Source organism: Chionomys nivalis, chromosome 2 (genome assembly GCF_950005125.1).
Source record: "Chionomys nivalis chromosome 2, mChiNiv1.1, whole genome shotgun sequence".
NCBI classification, from domain to species: domain Eukaryota; kingdom Metazoa; phylum Chordata; class Mammalia; order Rodentia; family Cricetidae; genus Chionomys; species Chionomys nivalis.
This window is the reverse complement of record NC_080087.1, coordinates 111,674,880-111,700,075: the sequence shown is the minus strand read 5'-3', so window position 1 is coordinate 111,700,075 and position 25,196 is coordinate 111,674,880. Positions and strand designations below refer to the sequence as shown.

Genomic DNA, 25,196 nt, shown 5'->3' with positions numbered 1-25,196 from the left:
GTCCCTCTGGATATACCCCAGGCATCAATTCTGGAACGAATGCAAGATTTCTGGGTGTCAGGGTGGCCAGGGGTCTCTATGCCTGGCCTTGAAGGTCTGGAGAGCCTTTAACTGTGCCTGCAGATCAGGTTTGTGAGCAGATGGGTCATGAGGGGCCTTAGGAAGCCAAGGGGGGAGGTCCCCCATATTGGATCTCATAGGGGGCTAGTCCAAGCTGAGATGGGGTGTTTCACACACAGAATAGGGCTAGGGGGAGGAGCTGTACTCAGTCTTTAGTGCCAAATTCCAAAGGCTAATCTGGTTTTATTTATCCTTTTTACCTGTCCTGAACTCTGGGGTCTGTATGCACAATGTAATTTTCCCCAGTCTTACTTATGCCCTGACTTTTCTGGGCAACAAGGCAGTTTTATCATCAATTCTGATTACCTTGGGCAGGCCAAACCTCGTGAAGATTTCTTCTTTGATCTTCTTAGTCCTGGTAAGAAAAAGCTTTTCTGCCATCCGGCCGATGTCCCTTTAAGTAGGCTGTTCAGCTCATTCACCATTGCTGCCCTATCTTCTTCAGCAAATCCTACCGGCATGTGCCACCAAAACCGGCTCTGCTTGGGCATTGTTGTACCCCAAGCTTCCCAAAGCTGCGGTCTGGAAGCTGGGAGCAGTTGTTCTCTGTGAAACTTGCAAGCAGCTCGGGAAGGCTGTTTGGCATTGGGCTCCAGAACCTCCCAGGCCCCTCCTCACTTCAGTCCGTCGCTGCCTGCTGGGGGCAGGTGGCTGTAAGCAGAGTTCCCAGGCTTGGGCTGTGACCAAGGCAGCAGGAAGGAGGATTCGGCTGGCAGTGGCTGCAAAGCCTTCCTCAGCGAGATGGGCATGGCGAAGGCAGAGAGCAGCCTGCTTTTCTTTACAGCCCTGGAGAACAGTAGGGGAAGTCAAAGTCTCCAACAGGTCTTTTTCTAATTAAAGCATGGGACACTCAGGAATAATCTGCAGTCCTTGTGTCCATAGTTAGACATAGCGAGGGGGAACCCCTCCCCCCTTTTCCATACACCCCAGAATCGGACATCTGGGTGCACAGCGTAAGCAAAGGGCGGGGGGGGGGAATTTCAGTACTGTCAGGGTGGCTGCTGCATAGGCCTCTCAGGTGGGCAGAGCGCTGCTTCAGTAGCCGGCTGTGCTTGGCGCCGGTTTCCATTTTCCCGACCCGCTTCTGCTCAGCAGCTGCTTTGGGAAGGGTCTCGAGCCCAAAGCCCTGTAGGGCCATTCCTCCTCACTGTTTGTTCTCTTTTGTCACTCTGCCCAGGTGGTGGCAGCTTAAGTCCACATTCGGCCACTCGGGCTGCTCTGTCTGAGGTGCGCACTCTCTGCTGTCGTCTTCTGTTGCCTCCCTATCTGTCTAATTTTTTTCTTTACTAAGTCCTGGAGGGATCATCTCTGCAGTTCCTCCATTCTCTGCAACTTGCTATGAATGTCTGATCCTGACTGGCCTATAAAAGACATCACTACATTGGCTTGGCGATCTGCTGCCATGGGATCAAAATGGGTTTACATTCTGTACCCCTCCAATAGTCTTTCTAAAAAACCTTGTAGGAGTACTATCAGACCTTTGTACTATTGCTCTTACCTTAGCCAAATTAGCAAATTCAGAATCTAGCAATAAAGACGGAGCTGCTCGCCGGGTGGTGGTGGCGGCGCACGCTTTTAATCCCAGCACTCGGGAGGCAGAGGCAGGCGGATCTCTGTGAGTTCGAGACCAGCCTGGTCTACAAGAGCTAGTTCCAGGACAGGCTCCAAAACCACAGAGAAACCCTGTCTCGAAAAACCAAAAAAAAAAAAAAAGACGGAGCTGTTCCCTACCAGCTGGAGTATTGAAGTCCAATCCTCTGTCTTGTCCGGTGATTGGGTTGGCCTGCTGTCAGCTCCTGGGACATTCTTTTGAGCTTCAAAGAGAACTCACTGTTTTTCCTCTGTGGTTAGGAGCACCTATAAGAGCTGCTGACAATCATCCCAAGTGGGCTGATGGGTAACCAGAACAGATTCTATAAGCCCGGTCACGGCTTGAGAGTCCCAAGAGAAGGAAGAGTTATAAGTAAAGATTAGGGGCAGAAAAAGGCAGTATTGTAATTGGCCTGCTATTGAGCAAAGAGGAAATGCTTGGGAGGTCACTCTCTCCTAGTGGACATCCCTCCCCTGTCCCAGCATAGATGCTGAGTACTGAAGTTTTCAGGGCTAGGGCCTGACCAGAGGGGCTCCTCAGGAATGAAGTGCTTCCTTTGGGGGAGGAGAAGGGAGAAGTCTCCCATGCCTGAGCGGAGCACTTGGTTGGATATCAGGAAGAACCGGAGGTGCCTAGATTCTGGGTTTCTTTTGCTCCTGTACAGGAAAGAGAGAAGACAAAAGGCTCAGGGAGGGGCAGCCACCGCCTCCTTCAGCTGCAGGGCTGCTTTTGGAATCAGGGGAACTAATGATGGCCAGGGGGCCCAGTGCCAGGTCCTGAATTCCTGCAGGTGGATTTTAACAAAGACAAACAGACATACAAAAACAAAAATACAAAGAGACAGACATAAACTCAAAATCAGAAACTGGCACTCTCACCACCACTCTGGTGCAGAACTGAAAATACACAAGAACAGAAAGACATACATAGACTCAAGATCAGAAGCTGTGTGGCAGTAGATCCAAAAATACAGATGGAGGATCATGCCTTTCCTGGAGACTAGGGCGACCTGGTTGCCCCTCCCTCCCATAAATGCCCGTGAAACGTCTTTCAGGGCTAGGGCAAGGGATCTCAGGACACGTCTGCCTCCTCCCTTAGCCCCGTTTCAATATAGACCCTGCGCAAGTACAATTCTCAGATTAATGATTCACAATTACACAGAAACAGAAACACAATACACAGACAGACATAAAAATGAGCTCATTTCTTTATACCTCCAACTGGGTTTAGAGTGTGTCTGGGAGTGACTCAATTCCTAGACAGGGAACCAAATGTTGGACTTTAGCATCCAAACACTGAGGAGGAGTCGCCCGCAGAGATCACCTCACACACCACAGCCGATGCAAAAGCATGAGGATTTTATTAGTTCTCTCATGACAGGGTCCCTCAGCATTCAGGAAGCCGAGAGACCTTGAATAGCTGGTACAGTCTACTTTTAAAGGGGCCACAGAAGCAAGGGGGGGTTGTTCTTTTGTAACACCCGATTCTGTGTTACCCCCTCGGTACAGTTCATGTGCCACTGTACCATACATGAGTCGGGCAAGGGCCTGGAGATTGAAAGAACACATAGAGACCTGGGTCATTTGAAAGGAGATCAGCCGAATGCCGTTTATTCAACCTTGGGGAAATCCTTATATACCTTGCTGCTGCACAGGATTTCCACCCAGGCAGGTGGGAAATTACCACACCAAAGATGGAGTCAACAATGCCTTACAGCTAATCACCAGGCGGGGCAGAGGGAGCACAGGAACAAATTGAATGTTTTAGCTGGCTGACTAGAAACTGTCCTCAAGATGCACCCCAGGAACAAGGGTAGACCCGGGCCCTACAGGTCCCCCTTTTATATAAATTATATGACTAGGCCTGTCTTGGGTGGCATTGGACATCAGACAATACCCTTTACCCGTCGTGGGACAGCATCCAGGTCAAAACACATTTCCTGTCTTAGGTTGGGGCAGCCCTCCAAAAACCTTTCCCGTCATTGGCTCACTAGTCACCCATTACTGAGTTCAGCCAGATTTGTGCTGAAAGATTCTCTGGGGCAATAGGTAAGAGGACTTGTCATGTGGCAACATTGACCTGAGCTTGCCTTTGGCTCTGGCACCATGAAACCATGAAGATGATGCTCCAGCACAGATAAGCACTCCATAAGGAGACTGTGCCTGCTCAATCCTTAATAAGTCTGCCCAAATTAGAGCCCTTTAAGTAAGGTCTGGTGAAAGGAACCCTGGTATTGCTAACTAGAATAATCTCAAGAACCAATTTGTAAATTGTGCACTCCAGGGTTTGTAAATAACAGCAACAAGTCTTTTACTGTATAACCTAGCAGTGATCTTCAACCAAAATCAATAGCAAAATTAACTGCAATATTCATTTGTAAATTTAGCTCAATTTGAATGGCCAAGGCATTTGCAACCTGCCCTGAGAAGGTATCCATTGTGCTAGCAGAAGCAACTGACTGATTAGTGGAAAATCCAGCAACCATAGCCACTCTGGCAGCCACAGCAATGGCTGCCAATATCATGGGATGGGTCGATAGGTAGAGGAACAATCCTTGGCACTCGGACCACCACAGCCAGCTGCTCAGGAATCCAGCAACTCTTCAGTTGACAAGCCAGTGTCTATTTGATCTCTAGGCTCTGTCCTGTCTTCAGGCTTCTGGACAGGAAAATCCACAGCATGCACCAGCCGCTCTGGTGCCCATATTGGATTGTCAGCATCCTGCAGGAAAACACAAACAGCCCATCTTCCCCACACCAGTACAGGATCTGGACCATACCAGGTGCCATCTGCTAGATTCTTCCATTTGACGTGAGGCATCCCGGAAGAATCTGGCCACCAAAGCCAGTCAGCTGTGGTACGAGATTGAGCATCAACAGTCAAAAAATTTTAAATGTATAAAATAAAAGACAAAATGGTCTCTGGGGGTGGAACCATATTCCCCCTTTTTTGTTTTATGCAAATAGGCTTTGAGCGTATGATGCGTTCGCTCCACTATAGCTTGTCCTTGAGGATTATAAGATATTCCCATTTTATGAGAAATTGAGAACTCAGAGCAAAATTTAGCAAAGCCAGTGCTGTTGTAGGCTGGCCCATTATCAGTTTTTACAGTTTTTGGAACTCCCATGTAGGCAAAATCCTGGAGACAGTGACTTCTAACATCCTGAAATTTTTCTCCTGTATGAGCTGAAGCAAAAATAAGATGAGAATATGTATCCATGGTTACGTGAACATATTACATGTGCCCAGAAGAAGGAACATGGGTGACATCCATTTGCCAGAAATGATTAGGAGCAAGCCCATGAGGATTAACTCCCAAATGAAGAACAGTTAAAAGTTCTGTACACAGAGAGCATTTTTTAACAATATGAGTGGCTTGCTCTCGAAATATCTTAAAATGAAATCTTAAAGACCCAGCATTGAGATGAAAATGATTATGAGCTTTTTCTGGTTCCTGACTCACTGCATAAATTTGATGAGTAAGCTGATCAGCCAATGCATTCCCTTCTTTTAAGGGACCAGGGAGGTCAGTATGAGCCTGCAAATGCCCTACGTAAATGGGAACAGATTGGGCCCAAAGCAAAGTTTGAGTAGCCAACAACTGTATCTGGACGCGAGATACAGAGACAATATAAGCTGCAGTTTCCAAAGGTGTAAGAATTTTGCTTATATACTGACTGTCAGTAAAAAGATTAAAGGGAATATCAGCATATTTCTCTAAGGTCATTTGTACAACGATCAATTTAGCCACCTGAACAGATTTAGTATTAATAGGCTGAATATCTAAATCAGGAGGGGAGGCTACCACAGCTCTCCCGGTGGAAGACCCATCAGTAAACACATGCCGTGCTCCTGCCAGAGACTGCAGAGTTTATCTAAGCGAAGAGTAACTTTCTGTGGTTTTACTCCTGTCTGCAACAGCTGATGATCCCAGCGGGGCCTCCAATTGTAACACCCGATTCTGTGTTACCCCCTCGGTACAGTTCATGTGCCACTGTACCGTACTCGAGTTGGGCAAGGGCCTGGAGATTGAAAGAACACACAAAGAGACCCGGGTCATTCAAAAGGAGATCAGCCGAATGCCGTTTATTCAACCTTGGGGAAATCCTTATATACCTCGCTGCTGCACAAGGATTTCTACCCAGGCAGGTGGGAAATTACCACACCAAAGATGGAGTCAACAATGCCTTACAGCTAATCACCAGGTGGGGCAGAGGGAGCACAGGAACAAACAATGTTTTAGCTGGCTGACTAGAAACTGTCCTCAAGATGCACCCCAGGAACAAGGGTAGACCCGGGCCCTACATTCTTTGACTATTCTGATTGGATTATTCAAAAGGGCTATTACCAATAATTGGCTGGAGATCTGTTGCCAGATCAGATGAGGTAAGAGGTCATTTTGACTCTGTTTCCCAGGGGACTGAATCAAAACATATGTATATGGGTAATTGTTCAGGAACTGAGTACGTGCATGTGTAGCTGTTAGGTCCATGGTTCCCAGGGGAGGAGGGGAAGCACTATGGCACAGAGGCTGAGAGAATTCAGAATTGTCTTAAAGTCTTATATACCTGCCCCCACAGAGCAGGTTCCCGCAGCTCCCCACTGGACTCCGTAGCTCTAATGGCCAGAGTCTGTCTTCCTTCAGGTACTCACTCCAGGCTCTATAGTTTGGGACCAGAGTGCTGAAACTTACCATCAAGAAGATTAATGTGATAGGCTTCATTCACTGAAACTCTGTGGTCTGGTACAGGATCTGACGAGATGGTGGAAGCTGAGATTTCAGAATTATTGATGATCCTAAGGCTGCCGTCAACACAGTTTTCTGTGACGTGGAATCCAAGAACAGTTACCGGTTCCTGTAAGCCAGGCCCTTTGTATTTAGTACCTTTCTTTTATCGTGACTGGTTAAACTACCCTAAAAAACATGTACAGCCACATTTTACATAGAAGTAAATATTGTTTAAATGACTTGTTCAGGATCACACAGGTTAATTAGGTGAAAGAGAAGTCAGTCAGTCTTCAAAACCCAAACTACTGTATTTTCTGAAGAACAATTTTACGAAACAACTCCCCTCAGATACAAGGATGATTTCGGGGTGGGGATTCAAGAATAAAAGCATTTATGTAACATGTCACTTTCTTTAAAGGATAGCGTTTGGTTCCACAATGTTTGGGAACATGTTTGAAGAGGATTATTCCAGTGTGTCCAGTAGTCAGTATGGAAAAGGGAAGAAATTAAAGACTAAAGGTTTGGAGCCACCTGCCCCTAGAGAATTCACCAATTTAAGTGGAATCTGAAATCAGGGTGGAACCTGTTAGTTATCTCAATTCCCTTCTTCAGACTCTTCACTTCACACCTGAATTCAGAGGTATGCTATGTTCCATGCATTCGAGTAATAATATGGACCGTGGGTTTTATATATAATTAATTATGTAAAAACCATCAAAGAGAAAGCATTTTAAAGGTGTTCATTGTCACAAAGTATGATGTGCATTGGCAGTTCTCTGAAAAAAATTGTGACGTTTAAATTTTAAAAAATCTATTCTGTGTGGTGATTGTAGTGTTTTGTAACAAAAAAAATAAAAGAAAGTATTTCTAATTCCCATAATTTAAAATACAACATAACGATAATTCTCTCCTTAAGTAACAAACACTTAAGTCAAGGCTACACAGAAAGCCTTGGCTTCTGCAGTGGGAAGACCTGTCACGTTATTTATACACATTCGTACTTAAGTATCTGCATTTCGGAAGTTCAGAGAGCTCTGATTCTGAGCAGATCTGTCCTGAACTTGTTTGGTTTCAGAACCTGACCTGGGGGAAGCTGCTTGGGAGTTTTAGTTCTCTCCGGAGAGTGACCATTCATATATCCATTAATCTAATTACCCAGACCTTGGTAGGAATGAAAAGTAACGTACAAATTCCTCCTTCATCATTCTAAAATCTGGAAATTATGAATTTCAAAGACCCAAAAGAAACGTAAACCCACTCAGATTAGCTGTATCGAATGGGTGTGGAGAGTTACGGTAGTGACGGACTTTCTCCAGAAGCCCGGTGCTGAAAGCCAACCAATCTGCACGACTGTTGAAGTGTGAGTGGCGGGGCTGCGTTCCCAGCACCCGGCCGCCCGCATGGCTAGCTTATGCCCCGAAATAATTGTACGGAAACTGTATTTTTTTAATTATTGCCTGGCCCATTATTTTCAGCCTCTTATTGGCTAGCTCTTACATATTGATCTAACCCATTTTTAATATTCTGTGTAGCACCATGAGCTGGCTTACCAGGGAAGATCTTAACCTGTGTCTGTGTCTGGTGGGAGAATCATGGCGACTCCTCACTCGGCTTCTTTCTCCCAGCATTCTGTCTGTTTACTCCACCCACCTAAGGGTTGCCTATCAAATGGGCCTAGGCAGTTTCTTTATTATTTAACCAATGAAACAACAGATAGAAAGATGACCCACCTCCATCATTTCCCCTTTTTCTGTTTAAACAAAAAATGGCTTTCACTTTAACATAGTAAGATTACATATAACAAAATAGTTATCAAGCAAGAATTACAGTTACAATATTTATATCTATTTTATCTTTTATCATAACTAAGGAAAACTGTAACTATAACTAACCATTCTTCAACTCCATCAAAGACTCCAGAAGGATATAATATTACCTAAGTAAACAAGAAGTAAGAAACTTCAAACTCTAGAAATGACAGAGACATCTCGCTGCCTGGATAGTCACCCAAAGTTTCTCTGTACCATTGGGGCATCTGTCTTCAGCCTACAGGCCCATAGTATCCAGCAGACATTTTCATCAAGCAGGAAATTTCAAAGACAGTTTAGTCACTTTTTGCTGTGTTTTGTAGAATGTCTCGCAGACTCTTTTATGAGTCAGGAATCCCGAAAAACCATCTCACCTTTAGGCAAGTTCAGCAGTCCTCTTTTTGTGGGTTCTTTGTGTCCAGTTTATGCATCAGTCCATGCAAGAGCAGTTTCTTGCCCAAATGGCTATCAAACTCCATAAGGAGCCTCTTCGATGCCCATCTTCCTCTCGAAGTAGACTGGTGCTGCCAGGAGCAGACGTGTCTCATTGTCATGAAAAGCCCTAAGTTATTAAAACATTAAATGCCATGTTCTGTAGTCTTTGAAAGATATGAAGAATGTCTATCTAACTGAAATATATCTCTATATATCTAGAAAATCTAACATAACTACAAATTTGACTATTATTAATGATTATCCATTAGCAACCTATATTTTCTAATTATACATTACATTTTTAAATGAACTACACAATCACAATACCTTAATCAAGATCAGAAATACATATACACATAACAAAATTGACCTTAAAATCCATACCAATGCAAATTATTTATACCTATATCATTTCCCCCTTTAAATGTAAAAGAACATTTATAAACAATATTTGGGAATATGGGCCCGGCTAGCTCAGTCGGTAGAGCATGAGACTCTTAATCTCAGGGTCGTGGGTTCGAGCCCCACGTTGGGTGCCACTCTGTTGAAGTGTGAGCGGCGGGGCTGCGTCCCCAGCACCCGGCCACCCGCATGGCTAGCTTATGCCCCGAAATAATTGTATGGAAACTGTATTTTTTTAATTACTGCCTGGCCCATTATTTTCAGCCTCTTATTGGCTAGCTCTTACATATTGATCTAACCCATTTTTAATATTCTGTGTAGCACCATGAGCTGGCTTACCAGGGAAGATCTTAACCTGTGTCTGTGTCTGGTGGGAGAATCATGGCGACTCCTCACTCGGCTTCTTTCTCCCAGCATTCTGTCTGTTTACTCCACCCACCTAAGGGTTGCCTATCAAATGGGCCTAGGCAGTTTCTTTATTATTTAACCAATGAAACAACAGATAGAAAGATGACCCACCTCCATCACACGACAACCTCCTTTCTTGTCCTTGTTTCTCAATGTGTTTGTTCCACTTCCATCTCTGTACTCCAGCTTCCTTCAATGGGGTCTTAGTGTTTGTTCTTGATTCCATCATGAGCCCTGTTTGGCCTCTGCATCATTCTCAGTGGGGAACCCAATGTACATGAATATGTAGCTCACGTCTCCACAGGTTCTCTCTGTTCTGAAGACAAGCTTGTTCGGCCTGTACTTGAATGCCAAGTCCCCACTACCACCTAGTGTATCAGATCTTCTGTCAGGTTTTCTGTTGCTCTAAACTCAGACAGGCTTCTTTCTCCTGAAATCTAGGAAACAGTTCCTCTTGTCCATGTCTAGAGGGCCGCTCTAATGGAGTGAACTGACACACTCCAGAGTGGCGTCTTGTGTCCCTGACTTCAGCCTCTACATAAAGTTACCTCCTGTGGTAGTCAGTAATTCTACTCGCAGAAGCTTTCAGCAACACTAAACAGATAATTCAGGCATAAAGATCTTTAATATGGCTGAAGATAAAAGGCAACTTAAAGCAAAAAATAGCCTTAAGAACAGACTGAGAGCGCTTGGGAGGTGGAGGCAAGAGGAGGATCAGAAGTTCAAGGCCACATGAGACACTCGAAACACAATGAATAAAAAGAAACTAAATAGGCAGCTGTATCGCATGTACCTGTAATCCCAGCACTCAGGAGGTTAAGGCAGGAAGATTAAAAGTTTAAGGCTGGTCTGGGCTATATAGTGAGACTTTTTTTTAAAAACCCAAGAAAGAAAAAGAGAAAGAAGGTGAGGGACAGGACAAGTTATGGAGAATACCCAGAGCCTGAAAGCTGCAGGCCAGCTTCCTCTTACCTGGTCCAGCATGTAGTTTGACATTATAGTGCGTGCACTGTGCACTCTGCATGGCTTAGCCTAACCTTGCTGTTGCAGGGTAGGGTGGATTATAGTTTGGAAAGGCTAACAGAGTACCGACAGAGGAAAAAAAGGGACTTATATGTGTATATGTCTTTTGCAGAGGGAATAGTATTTTAAAGTAAAGCTAAATTGAATTCCACTATATTGCCGGTACATTGCAGTAAGAAATAATGGGAGATTATCCTAACAGCCCTGGAGTGGTTTTGTTCTTTAACCTATAGGCTTTTAGTTTATTTTTTACAGCCCCAGCACTTAGTGAGAAACAAAACATTCTTAAGAGTAATCACTAGGGTATCAGTGTTTTTCAGTAAAGAGATCTGTTCATCCCATTCATCACTTACCTCAGTGAAATGTTTCAAAAAGCAAAAAATCTGGAGGCCAGTGCAGGGGCTGACAACTTCCTTTTTCAAGTAAGATCACTGCCATCTCTTATTACTGGAATTGTAGAAAAGACATTTACACACCAAAAAGCAAAGGACAGGATCTCAAGGTAAAAGATATCCAGTCTGGTCCTTGACATGCAGGGTTGATTAGAAGCCTTGCATGTGAAAATACACACGTGTGATTTTTTTCTGTTTTGTGAGGCGACTCATAACTTTTGAGTTCTGTTGCCAAAGACAGTGAAAACCAATCACTTTTGGTTGGTTGGTTTGTTTTATGTTTATAGGGCTTTGTTTGTTTGGAGCAGTTACATCCTCTTAGTCTTTGGATTTTTGAAGCCAGATCTTGTTATATAGACCAAGTAGGCCTTGAACTCAAGATCCTCCTGCCTCTGCCCCAGGAATTCTAGGATTAACCGATGTCCCATAGTGCTTTGCCTGATTATATTTTTATGTTCTATGGATCTGTCTTACTGAAGTGTCACGTGATGATTTTATACTAGTAGTGCATCACTTGATGTTCTTCGATTCAGTAGACAGCAATGTTAAAAATGCAAAATGTGTAACTGAAAGGTATAAATATTGTCTTAATCATTTCTTTTTTTTTTTTTTTTTTTTTTTTGGTTTTTCGAGACAGGGTTTCTCTGTAGCTACGGAGCCTGTCCTGGAACTAGCTCTTGTAGACCAGGCTGGCCTCGAACTCACAGAGATCCGCCTGTCTCTGCCTCCCGAGTGCTGGGATTAAAGGCGTGCGCCACCACCGCCCGGCAGTCTTAATCATTTCTAAATCATTTGCTGATATTGCTTAATGGAGGTCTTGCTTCCTAAAGAATTTTCTAAGATGAAATCATACCATTTACATATCTGACTCTACTGTTTTGTTTAGAAGCTTTATTTTCTCTTGGTCCGGAAGAGCTTGGTTCTTTAGAGGATAAGGATAAGCCCGATGCAAAGGTACTAAGTCTATAATTTATTGGGTCTTTTAGAGTATTCAAGAAATGGTGGGAGGGGTTGCATGTGTATATGTGTGCTGTGTGCATTCCTGTACATATGCATGTTTGCCTGTGTGGGAGTGTGCATGTGTATGTGAGCGTACATGTGTGTATACATAGAGGTCAGAGGTTGACATTCTCCATCACTCTTCACCTATTCATTGAGGCAGGGAGTCTTACTTATACTGTTTCAGCTAATTTACCTAGCGCACTTGTCCCAGTGACCTCCATTCTGCCTTCTGAGAGCAGAGATTAAGGCTGCTCATCACACCGAGCCTGCCTTTACATGGGTGCTAGGGATTCGAACTCCAGTGTTCATTCTTGTGTGGCAAGCACATTACCCTTTGCAGCATCTCTCTAGCCCTGGAATGGCACTTAAGGAAGGAATTAAGTTCCTTCCTTATTGATAGAAAACAAAGTCATTTATTACAAATATTATCTTTATTGGCAGAAAGTGACTTGCCTCATACTTAATCAGCAATGAAATTTTCCTTCAAAAAAGAGTGGTTTTTCACCAGGAAGTGGTATTGCACACCTTTAATGCCAGCACTAGGGAGGCAAAGGCAGGGGGATCTCTGAGTTCAAGGCCAGCCTGGTCTACAAAGTGAGTTCCAAGGCAGCTAGGGCTGTTACACCGAGAAACCCGGTCTCAAAAAAACAAAAATAAAAAAAGTCTTTCAAAATGTCATGCTGCTGTTGCTGCTGTTGCAAACATGTCTTGCTTTGCTGTGCTTCTTCTCAAGGCAGAGGAGAAGCTTGGAAACTATCCATACTAGCCAACCAGAACATCCATTCAGTGCACTTCTTTGCAGTAATCCCCTGGGGAAACCCTAGAGCCCAGCATTTTCTCACTTTAGTGTTCTGGAAATACATTAAGGAGAAATTAGGACATTGTTTTCTATGTTGCTGTAGTGAAGTTGTTTAAAGCACAGCTCTACTGTTCTTCCTGCTGGAACCTCATTTAGAAGCCTCTCCTCTCACGCAGGCTCAGGTCCGTGGATCAGTGGTTTTTTGTGATGCAGTCCCATGCTTCAAAAACAGCTTTGTGGCAAGAAATGACTTTAGTGCAGATCAGTTTCTTTCCACTCTGTTGCAGAGCAATGCTTTTGTAGTATATATTTATTTATTAAAGATTTCTGCCTCCTCCCCTCCACTACCTCCATTTCCCTCCCCCTCCTCCAATCAAGTCCCCCCCCTCGTCAACCCTAAGAGCAGTCAGGGTTCCCTGCCCTGTGGGAAGTCCAAGGACCTCCCACCTCCTTCCAGGTCTAGTAAGGTGAGCATCCAAACTGCCTAGGCTCCCACAAAGCCAGTGCATGCAGTAGGATCAAAAACCCAGTGCCATTGTTCTTGACTTCTCAGCAGTCCTCATTGTCTGCTATGTTCAGCGAGTCCGGTTTTATCCCATGCTTTTTCAGACCCAGGCCAGCTGGCCTTGGTGAGTTCCTGATAGAACATCCCCATTGTCTCAGTGTGTGGGTGCACCCCTCGCGGTCCTGAGTTCCTTGCTCGTGCTCTCTCTCCTTCTGCTCCTGATTTGGACCTTGAGATTTCAGTCCGGTGATCCAATGTGGGTCTCTGTCTCCATCTCCTTTCATCGCCTGATGAAGGTTAATATTCAGGAGGATGCCTATATGTTTTTCTTTGGGTTCACCTTCTTATTTAGCTTCTCTAGGATCACGAATTATAGGCTCAATGTCCTTTATTTATGGCTAGAAACCAAATATGAGTGAGTACATCCCATGTTCCTCTTTTTGGGTCTGGGTTACCTCACTCAGGATAGTGTTTTCTATTTCTGTCCATTTGTATGCAAAATTCAAGAAGTCATTGTTGTTTACTGCTGAGTAGTACTCTAATATGTATATATTCCACACTTTCTTCATCCATTCTTCCATTGAAGGGCATCTAGGTTGTTTCCAGGTTCTGGCTATTACAAACAATGCTGCTATGAACATAGTTGAGCATATACTTTTGTTGTATGTTAGGGCATCTCTTGGGTATATTCCTAAGAGTGGTATTGCTGGGTCCAGGGGTAGGTTGATCCCGAATTTCCTGAGAAACCGCCACACTGCTTTCCATAGTGGTTGCACAAGTTTGCATTCCCACCAGCAATGGATGAGTGTACCCCTTACTCCACATCCTCTCCAGCAAAGGCTATCATTGGTGTTTTTGATTTTAGCCCTTTTGACAGGTGTAAGATGGTATCTTAAAGTTGTCTTGATTTGCATTTCCCTGATCGCTAAGGAAGTTGAGCATGACCTTAAGTGTCTTTTGGCCATTTGAACTTCTTCTGTTGAGAATTCTCTGTTCAGCTCCGTGCCCCATTTTATAATTGGGTTGATTAGCCTTTTATGGTCTAGTTTCTTGAGTTCTTTGTAGTATATATTTTTAATATCTTGGGAATACAGAATTGTCACAGGTCTTCCTGAATGTTTACTCTCCCTTTGAATCTTTAAAGTTGGCCTGCACACTGGACTGTGAGAGGCCCTGCTCTCTGGACTGGCGCTAGCAGAAAGGGAGGCAGGGTGTAGCCTAGCTTCTGAAGCTTCAGAACTCCAGACTGAGATCTGTGTGCCTGAAACATGCCTGCATTCCCCTGGAATATGTGTGTATGGAAATGTTTTAGAGGACAAGTGAACTATGGGAACTGTGTGATCATTTGTGTGGTTGTTAGGACCCATTTGAATTTTGTTTTGTTTTTTAAGTAAGAATTTCTTTGTGTCACAGCCCCAGCTGTCCTGGAACTAGCTCTTGTAGACCAGGTTGATCTTGAACTCACAGATACCACCTACCTCTGCCTCCCGTGCACTGGGATTAAAGGCGTGTGCACCACCACTACCTGACTCCATTTGAATTTTTAATATTGATCTGAACTATGTTAAGGGAGAAAACTCCAGATCACTAAAACCTTTTGGATGAGTTAGAATTTTCAAAGAACTGAATCTTAATGAGTTCTACCTGTGCAATGAGGGATTTTTCTACTGAATCACTCCACCCGTGAACATTCGTCTGGAACCCACCTCTCTCCCCAGGTCCGGATCATACCTTTGCAGCTGCAGCGCTTGTTTGCTCAGCTTCTGCTCCTGGACCAGGAGGCTGCATTAACCACAGACCTCACTGACAGCTTTGGGTGGAGCAGTGATGAGGTAGGAAGGTGCCAACAGGGAGGCTTCCTGTTTTGTCTGATGTCCTTTACGTTTGTCTCAGACTCATCATGTTGGAATGACTTCATGCATGAATAGTTACAAGGCACATGTGCATGTCAGGTGCTTCTGAATCCAGACCGTTACAGCTGGCTATGTCCTGCAGTGGGAGAATGTTGTTGATATAGGGGGAAATACAGAAACTGGTTTTTGAAATTTGTACTCAGCGATTTTTATATTGTTTAGTTGAGCTTTAACCCTTCTTACATCGATGTTATTTACTGTGTAGATATCAAACTGTTCATTAACTTTTCAGTCTTCAGCAATAACGGATAAACTAGTGGATGTTAGAATGTTGCCCACCTTTGTGATGTGCTTCTTGTTTGATATGGGCACACTTGTTTGATGAGAGCGCACTGCAGTCAGATCAGTGCTTTGCCGGGTCTTTTCATGTCCCTGTCCTGACCCCTAGCTTTTCATTTCATTTCCTTCCTGTATCTCCTGTAGAGCATGACTCGTTTTTATTTGTATTCCTAACAGGCATTCCACTACACACAAACAAACATCTATGGCAATAACTGAGGGACTTGTTGTCAAGGTCTTACTGTTTGTGGAATAGGTACATTCCTGCAAAACTCTCCCCTGCGGCTTCTAACTAGGAGCACTCCTTATTAATTCCATGGTACTGCCCTCTGGGATCAAAGAAGTAGGGCTTGGACTTTGAAGCAGATAATAGCACATTCCCTAAAACACATGTTACATTTGAGGCACAGGACTGATGCTTGAGGTGTATTCCTTTATCCTTCCTTCATTGAGGTTTACATGCCATAAAAGTCAGTCTTTTAAAAAGTATAGTTCAGTGGCTTTAGTATTTTTACAGAATTGGGCAGCCATCACTGCCACCGTCGCGTCAGATTGTTTTCACTTCTGGTCTAAAAAGAATCCCCATGCATTTGCAGTCACTCCCCATCCACCTCCTTCTCTAGCTCTTGGTTAATCTAAAACCTGCTTTCTGTTTGTAGATCTGCCTGTTCCTGAGTATTACATAGGAATAGGGTTATACACTATGTGATCTTCTGTACCTTGCATGTTTCACTTAAGATAATGTTAGGTCATTCCTTGTTACTGTCCGGTGAGCCTCTGCTGTGTGGATATGCTACGTTTCAATGAAGACTTCTCTTTGTATTTGAGCTTCCGCTAAGTTGCTGGCTTCCTAATTCTTTTTCTTTTTTTAAAATTTAATTTCTTTATTGGTTCTTTGGGAGTTTCACATTGTGCACCTCAATTCTTTTCACCTTCTGCTTCTCCCATATCCTCCCCACAAAAGAAAATTTTTTAAAAATCAAAACAAAACAAAGTAAGCAAACAATCAAAAACAAGAACAGAATAATGCCCCCCCCCCTAAGCAACAACAACAAAACCCTCTTCGTTCTTCTTTCCTGCTCTCCAACACCTCTTTATTTGTCCCGAGGCACTGGGAGCCTTGGCATCATATAGTATACCCTTTGTCCAATCAACTTTACTAGCAAATGTTCATTGCAGTGAGTCATGCTGAACTGGCCTAGGGAAAGGTAGCCTTGCTTCTCTGAACATTGCAGCACGAGTGACTGATCGTGAGGGAATGGGCATAGAGGGCTGACTGTTCTCTTGCCTGAGGCAGGTGGCGCTAGTGGCCCAGACTGACCCAGGCCCACAGCCTGGGTTTTCCCTTCTCTCTCTCTCTCTCTTTCTCTCTCTCTCTGTATGTGTGTGTGTGCATGCATACATGTGTTTTTTGAGACAGGGTTTTTTTTTGGTGTTAGCCCTGGTTGTCGTAGAACTCACTCTGTAGACCAGGCTATTCTTGTATTCACAGAGATCTGCCTGCCTCTGCCTCCCGAGTGCTGGGATTTAAGACACGCACCACCACCACCTGGCTGAAACACTTTTCTTAATTCTTTTATATTTTATAAGTAAAGGACTGAACCTGGGTGGTAGAAGGTCTCTGAGGTAACTTTGCCAAATAAATGGTTGCTTAGAAGCAGACCTTGAAGTTTTCCTTCTTTTTCAAGCCAGTGATAGAAGACAGATTTACATCGCCTGCTATTTTATTTTATTTTTTTTTTATTTTTTTATTTTTTGGTTTTTTGAGACAGGGTTTCTCTGTAGCTTTTGGTGCCTGTCCCGGAACTAGCTCTTGTAGACCAGGCTGGCCTCGAACTCTGCTATCTTATTTGAAAGGGCAAGGAAAAGATCACCAGTCTCATACTTTGTTTCAGCTTTCATCCCCTTTATCTGACATATGTCACATAAACTTAATTTTATATTGTTCCCCTGGCTGCCTCTCTTTCTACACACTGAATTGTTCCTCTGAGTCCTTTTGACTTTCCATGGTGAAGACAACAGTAACATCAATGTGCCGAGGCTGAAAGACACACTTTGCTGTGTCTAACACTTTTATGTTAGTGGAATGGGCTCAGTAGCACTTGCTGTTCTGTTTAAGGCCCCAGCTCCTCCTGGTGCCTAGGTCTTAGCCCCCTAATTGTCCCTTTCACTGCCCTTCTCTGCTTCCCAGTGATAGAGCACATCTTGGAGGGGCAGATTGTTCTGAAAGACTAGTTCACACACGGTCAGTGACTCAGAATGGGTTAAAGTTGAGAGTCAATTTAAATTTGTCTCAGCAACACTGCATTGCTCTTTTGTTGTTGGTGGTGGTTTATGCTTCCAAGTAGTCAGTTCTGGTTTTTGCTGTTCCCAGGCGTTGTGATCTAAGTGAGGTTTACCTGTGCACCCACTGCTGGCTTCTACACTGTCTAAACCTGTCCTGCTCTTTCCTCTGCCTTCCTGTGACAGGGGCAGGTGGGTGTTCGCTCATAATTCAGAGCGCACATCACAGTCACTGAATGAGTTGAATTGTTTGTGCACACTAAACATTGCCTATTATAATTTTGTTTTGAAGTATAAATAAAAATAGGTGGTAATCTATACATCTATTCAAAGTTTTTCTTATATGTTTAATTGATAGCATTCTTAAAAATCCATTCTTAAAAACTTAAAGCAAAAGTTATATTTAAAAGGCAGCTGTCTTAGCTGGATACTGTGCCTATAGTGCAAGCACTCAGACTCAAGCAGCAGATTGTAAATTCAGGGCCAGCCTTGGCAACCCAAAGACCTTGTCTCCAAACAAAAACTATTTCTTATTTTTTAGGAAATGAGACAGCATGATGTGCAGGAACTGAACCGAATTCTCTTCAGTGCTTTGGAAACATCTTTAGTTGGGACCTCTGGCCATGACCTCATTAATCGTCTATACCATGGCACCATTGTGAACCAGATTGTTTGCAGAGAGTGTAAGAATAACAGTGAGAAGCAGGTGAGCAGACACAAGTTCTTCTGCTAACAAATTATTGTAAAGTATAATTCTTACAATGAAATCTGCTGTGCTCCTTTCACCACATAGTTTCTGGGGATTGAACTCAGGTTGTCAGGCTTGGTGCTAGGGACTTTTACCTACTGAGACATCTCCCCAGCCTGCAAATTCTTAAAACAGTCTTTATTCAGTTCTCATATATTCTGATATATGTTCTTAAAAAAGGTTTGAGGAAGCCGGGCGGTGGTGGCGCACGCCTTTAATCCCAGCACTCGGGAGGCAGAGGCAGGCGGATCTCTGTGAGTTCGAGACCAGCCTGGTCTACAAGAGCTAGTTCCAGGACAGGCTCAAAAAAAAAAAAAAAAAAAAAAAAAAAAAAAAAAAAAAAAACCACAGAGAAACCCTGTCTCGAAAAAACCAAAAAACCAAAAAAAAAAAAAAAAAAAAAAAAAGGTTTAAGGAGATGTTTACATGTAGACATCTCATGAAAGAAGCCAGTGTAAGACAGTTCACTGAGGGTTGAGAGTGCTTGCTGCTACTCTTCCAAAGGACTGTTGTTCCATTCTGAGTACCAATGTAGGGCTGCTCACAGCTGCCTGTAGCTCCATCTCCCAGGGATCTTCTGGGCTCTGCAGGCACTGGTAAACACATGATAGACACACACACACACACACACACACAGAGAGAGAGAGAGAGAGAGAGAGAGAGAGAGAGAGAGAGAGAGAGAAGAAAGTTTAATTAGGGAGGTAATAAAGATAGGATATCAAAGAATATTTAACTAACAAATATCTAAATAATAGGTTTAGTTTGCTAATATCCTTCAGGAAGTGTATTTGCAATGTATGCTTATATTTATATGATATGTAAACTGTCATCTAGAGCTGGTACAGTTCTGTTTGAATTATGACTTTCATTTCTTTGTGATACTATAGATTGCCAATTGAGTTTGTTTGGGAATTTGTGTCAATGAAATCATCTCTGTTGCTTTTAAAGTCTTAATCAGCAAATGGCTTCATTACTGAATATTTAATGAACATCTCCTGTTATTATGGTAGGAGTCATAGGAAGTTTTTCTTATCTGATTGAATGGAAATTTTAATAATTTTCCAAATGCATTTGTTGCTTTTTTTTAGAAATAGATGAAAATATATATTAATAAGTATGTGCTAAATAGATCTATGGTTTTTTCATTTATTTATTTATTTATTTATTTATTTATTTATTTATTTATGTTCTTGAGTTTGAGATGAAGGCCTTGCATAGAAAATTACAGGTGCTGGGCAAAGGCACTGCTGCGAATTACAACTCCAGTCTTTTTATTTCTTAAGGAAGAGTTGGGAATAAAAGCAGTATATCTGGCTTTATTCCTGTGCTAATAGAAGCTGTCTTGTTGGCTAGTTTGAAAATAACTAAGACATCGTGCGTGAGCTAAGACATTGAGCTCTAATGCATTGATTTACAAAGCAATGGTAAAACATGACATACAAAAAGCATATCAGAATTATAAACAGTAACTTTTATGTGTATATTGTTAACATAAAGTATTCGTCCTGTTTCTTAAGAGCTTTGCCATGAATTAAACTAGTGATCTGCTACTTTTCAGTCTTGATAATCCCTTTAAAAAGTCCTACTACATGCATGAACAGAATTAGAAATGTGATTTAAACTTGCAAAATTTTAACAGCATTTATTGCTAGAAATAAAATTCAAATGTAGTTACAGTAGATGTTAGAAATTTCCTTTTTACAAAATGCCATCTTTTTAATTTTCGTGGAAATACCTGTTTAATCTGGATCAAATTTTTTCTTGTCATGTTCTCAGCATATCTTAAACCAATCTTAGTGAAAAAATGAGGAAGTTTACAGTAGAAAAGTTCAACTCTGCTTGAGAGTTGCTATTATCATTTTAAAGATTAAAGCAGTGCTAATCAACTGTGTGTGCAGGTGTGTGAATTTGCAAGCATACATGTTTGTGTGCATATGTACGTGTGTGTACATGTGTGTGCTTGCATGTGTGTGCTATATGTGTGTGTGTGATATTAAATGCAGGTATATATATATATATATTTTGCAGTTTATTTCCTGGGGAAACATGAGGTTTTATTTCATATACATTTAAACTTATAAACTTTTCTCTTTTAAACTGTTTTCTTAATGTACTTTAAGCAAAATTATAGTTTGATTTAGAAAGAATAGTGATAAGAATTTACACTGTGATAAGAATAGTGATAAGAATTTACTGGAGAGATGGCTCTTAGGTTAAGAGCACTGACTGCTCTTTCAGAGGTCCTGAGTTCAATTCCCAGCAACCACATGGTTGCTCACAGTCATCTGTAATGAGAACTGGTGCCCTCTTCTGGCCTGCAAGCATACATGCAGACAGAACACTGTATACATAATAAATAAATAAATCTTTTTTTTTTTTTAAAAAGAATTTACAATATATAATCATGGCATATATATCTTCTTATGTGCAAATAGAAAAATATATATTTGATAATTCTCAATATATATTTCAGTTGTAAACTTCTGTGAAATCATTTGTTCTCTCAGTGTAATAATCTTTCATATTTCAGGAAGGCTTCTTGGATCTGACAGTAGCAGTCAAAAACGTATCTGGTTTAGAAGATGCACTCTGGAACATGTATGTAGAAAAGGAAGTTTTCGACTGTGACAACCTGTACCACTATGGAACTTGTGACCGACTGGTTAAAGCAGCAAAGGTAACCATGCCTTCCTTTCCTTTTTGCCTGGAGACAGGAAGGTTTGCGAGCTCTAGTCACCTGTGTGAAGTCAGGAAAATACACTTAGCTGTTTTGAATACTACAAATTGAGAAGATGTTTATGTCATTACTTGTCTTTTAATTTTTAACAGAAAAAGTTAAGCTTTATTAACCTAACTACATTCATGGGAAAATGTATTTGAGCCTTAGTCCAGTATGCCTGTTATTAAGTGTCAGGAATGCTTATCTAAGTTCGGCATCCTCCTTCTCCTTGTGAACAGCAAGTCAAGAAGACTAGATGAGAGTGGCTGATGTCTTCTCAGTCTGAGCTGAGACAGAAGGTGAACTTAGTGACCTGTATGGAACTCTGTTCAGATTCAGGTCTGTTCATTGTGGCCATGTATGGTCATCCCTGTAGGCTTAGTTACTCTGTATTCCAGGGAGACGAAAATTTCCAACGAGAAGAATCAGAGAGGGCTACTACTCAGATGAATGCACTGCTCTCGGGTTTTGAGATGGCAGTGCCTCAGAAACTGAAAACTGGCCTCATGCTTGTTACAGTGTTGTGTCAGCTGTGGGAAGGGTTCTCTACCGTACCCTAGTTTATCTACTTATTCTCCTGGAGTCTGACCTGTGTATTGCTGTCTTCAGAAGGCAGACTTGGAAAACCTTTTTGAGTTGTTTTTTTCTCCTTTATCCTCTAGCAACCAAGTATATTTCTTTTTCAACATCCGTTCACAGCTGTGTGTGTGTGTGTGTGTGTGTATGTGTGTGTGTGTGTGTGAGAGAGAGAGAGAGAGAGAGAGAGAGAGAGAGAGAGAGAGAGAGAGGATATTAATAAATGTTTCATTCCTCTGACTTGGATGTGCGGCTTGCTGTACCTCTCTGACCTTCTTCTCAGCTCCTTCTCTACCTGTAACTAACATGGCACTTTTTTCTTAGTCATATTGAGTTAAGTTTCTTGTTTAGTTTAGGTGTATCTTTGGAATGAGTTTAGAAATCTTCCATCTTATAATGCATACTTTTTTTCTTTTGTTTTTTAACAGTCTTGCTGTGTAGCCCAGACTGTTCAAGAACTTGCTCTATAGCCCAGGTTGTCTTCAGACTCTCACTTCTCCTCTTTCTAAATCCTGGATTATAAGTGTATACTACTATTCCTAGCCTTATTTCACCTTTTTTTTATCCATAGAATATATGAAATGTAACTTTAAATAATTTAGTAATATTAAACATATATAATTATTGATTATTTTCTGCTGAGAAACACTTTTCTTCCCTAAGGCCACCAGTGAAAGAGCACTGGGGACAGCTGATGACTCTTAAAAAGCAGCTTAACTAGTATTTTGTTTTAAATTGAGGAATTAAAACAGCAACAGGTATATGCTTTTGGATTTAAGAAACAACAGATGGGAACTGGAGACGTGGTTCAGTGGTTAAGAGTACCGGTTACTCTCCCAGAGGACAAGAATAGATTCCCAGGACCCACACAGTGATTCACAACCATTTGTAACTCCATTCCCAGGGAATCAGGCAAAATACCTATATACAAAATAAAAATAAATCTTAAAAGAAACAATAATAAAACCCCATCAGTAGGTCTTGAATCCTGGAGAGTCAAGAGTCCCTTTTCAGTCTAACGACAACTATGACTCTTCTCTCGAGAAAAAAAAGTAAATACATGTACAATTTTTAATCATTCAGAGTTCTAGTTCTTAACTGAATAATATCTGTGTGTTTGCTAAGTGGAGCAAAGATCCAAAGAACAAGGTGAAAGACCAAGGGCTAGGCAGGAGATGAACAATGAAAGAGAAGGAGCACCCAGTTAGGACACAATCATCAAATAGTAATTTTGGATAACAACCATAAAAGCATAAAACTGGGGCTTGTAAATGTTTTTGTTGTATGCATAATTGTACAATACCACCCTTAGTTCCATAGAGTAAATGAGTTTATATTGAATTTAGAATATGCTTGTGTGATTTAAGTTTATATTGAATTCAGTATATGTTTATACGATTTAAGGACATATTTATAACTGTGTCATTGTCATTTTTTGCTATTTTACGTAGCATTATGTATCCTCTCTTGTAACTGCATTTTAAAAACTTTGTTAATTTTTCATTTTACAGTCTGCCAAACTATGTAAGCTGCCTCCCTTTCTTTCTATTTCATTACTAAGATTTAATTTTGATTTTGTGAAATGTGAACGCTACAAGGAAACTAGCTGTTATACGTTCCCCCTCCGGATCAGTCTCAAGCCTTTTTGTGAACAGGTTTGAACCTTTGAATTCTTTCCCTTCCCTTCCAAGATAAAATACTCAGTTTATTGTAGAAGTTCTTAACCTTGGCCCCATTAGTATTTTGAGTTAACTAATTCTTTGTCATGGTGACTGTCCCCTGAATTGTATAATGTATATGAAACCCTACTCAATAGACAAGCCAGAATATCTTCAGACATGGCCAAAAGTCCACATCTCGTAGGAGGAGGGCGTGGTCCAAATCAGTTTTTTTATATTCCTTTTGAGTTTCTTCTTTGTTCTTTCTTCTTTGAAACAGGATCTTTTACAGCCTTGAACTGTACCAACTACCAGGCTAGCATTAAACTCCACCTCTCTCTTGTGGGTACTAAGTTTATAGGCATGTGATACCATGCCTGACCGTCCTTTTTTGAATATCTAAAGTATGGATTTGTTCTCAGTTTTCTTTGTTAAACTCTTTTTGAACAATCTTTAAAATGAAAATTTATAAACCAAATCATAAATTACCTACTTTTAGAAAAATAACCAGTAATGTTATTACTTTGCTGTTTGAATTATTTTAATTTGGGTGTAGTAAAGAGTTCATATCTAGAACTTGCACAGGCAAATGGAATGTTCCTGGAGTTTATAAAGGCAGGATACAGCTACTGTAGAACACTTGCCTGGCGGGGCAAGAACATGGCTCCATCTGCAGTGCCACCAAACAGCAGCAGCAGAGAAGTGGAATCCTTAAGACATAGGAAAGAAAATATTTTATAATTAAGTTCATTATGAAATTAGACTACTTTATAAGACATTTAAAAATATTTTATGTCACTCTTATACATGCCAAAAATCAAAGTGAAGACTCATGTATTTCTTTTTTAAAATAAATAAACTTTATTATTAAAAAACTTGCAAATAAAAAAAAAAGTCACACACTGAAATTAACCAGACCCTAAGTCTACACAGTTCAGTGAACGTCCATGCAAATAGCCATCCTGAAGCTGTGGAGCTTCACATTGGATTTTATACTTTCACTATCAAGTATATTTTTATGAACCTGTCTACCACCAGAAATGAAAAGACCATGACAGAATTAGAACTGAAAAAAAATTAACCTTATAACCTCTTTCATAACTCATATCCATTGCCTAGGCACAGTTCTTCCTCATCTTATTGTATTCAGCCTTTCTTCTCTTTTCTACATGTTACACTGTAACCACATGTTCATGCTATTGACTCGGTACATATCCACGTAGACGGATACCATGTGGGATTTTTCTTGCTAAAATTATATGTTCTTGCTTAATATTATACATTCTAAGTCTGCCCATTTTTCTGCATATTTCGTTATTACATTCTCTTTAGAGCTGTTGAATAATATTAATATGTATGTGTATATATATATATATATGTATGTGTATATATATTCATATATAATCCGGTATGTGTGTATATATATATATACACACACACACATATTTATATGTACCCACATACATATATACTAGATTTTCATTATCCACTTATCTGTTAATGACATCTAGATTGATTGATTACAATTCTTTGTTACAGTGAAAAAAGCAGTAATAAACATGGGTGTGTAAATATCTCAATAGTAAATATCCTGGCTAGTTTTTATGTCAACTCGACACAAGCTAGTATCATCTGAGAACAAACTCAATTGAGAAAATGCCTCCACAAGATCTGACTGCAGACAAGCCTATAGGGCATTTTCTTAGTGATTGATGTAGAAGAACCCAGCCTATGTAGTAGTCCCACCCATGGGGTGGTGGTCCTGGTTCTGTGAGAAAGCAGACTGAGCAAGCCATTAGCAAACAA

At 41.5% G+C, this 25,196-nt stretch overlaps 1 non-coding gene and 1 pseudogene across 1 annotated transcript; both read left to right on the top strand.

Annotated features, from left to right (window-relative positions):
- Window positions 1-25,196, top strand: part of LOC130869288 (ubiquitin carboxyl-terminal hydrolase 40-like) — a 45,241-nt pseudogene that overhangs the window by 2,580 nt on the left and 17,465 nt on the right.
- Window positions 9,147-9,219, top strand: Trnak-cuu (transfer RNA lysine (anticodon CUU)). The gene has a single exon. It is a non-coding gene; the product is annotated as a tRNA-Lys (tRNA).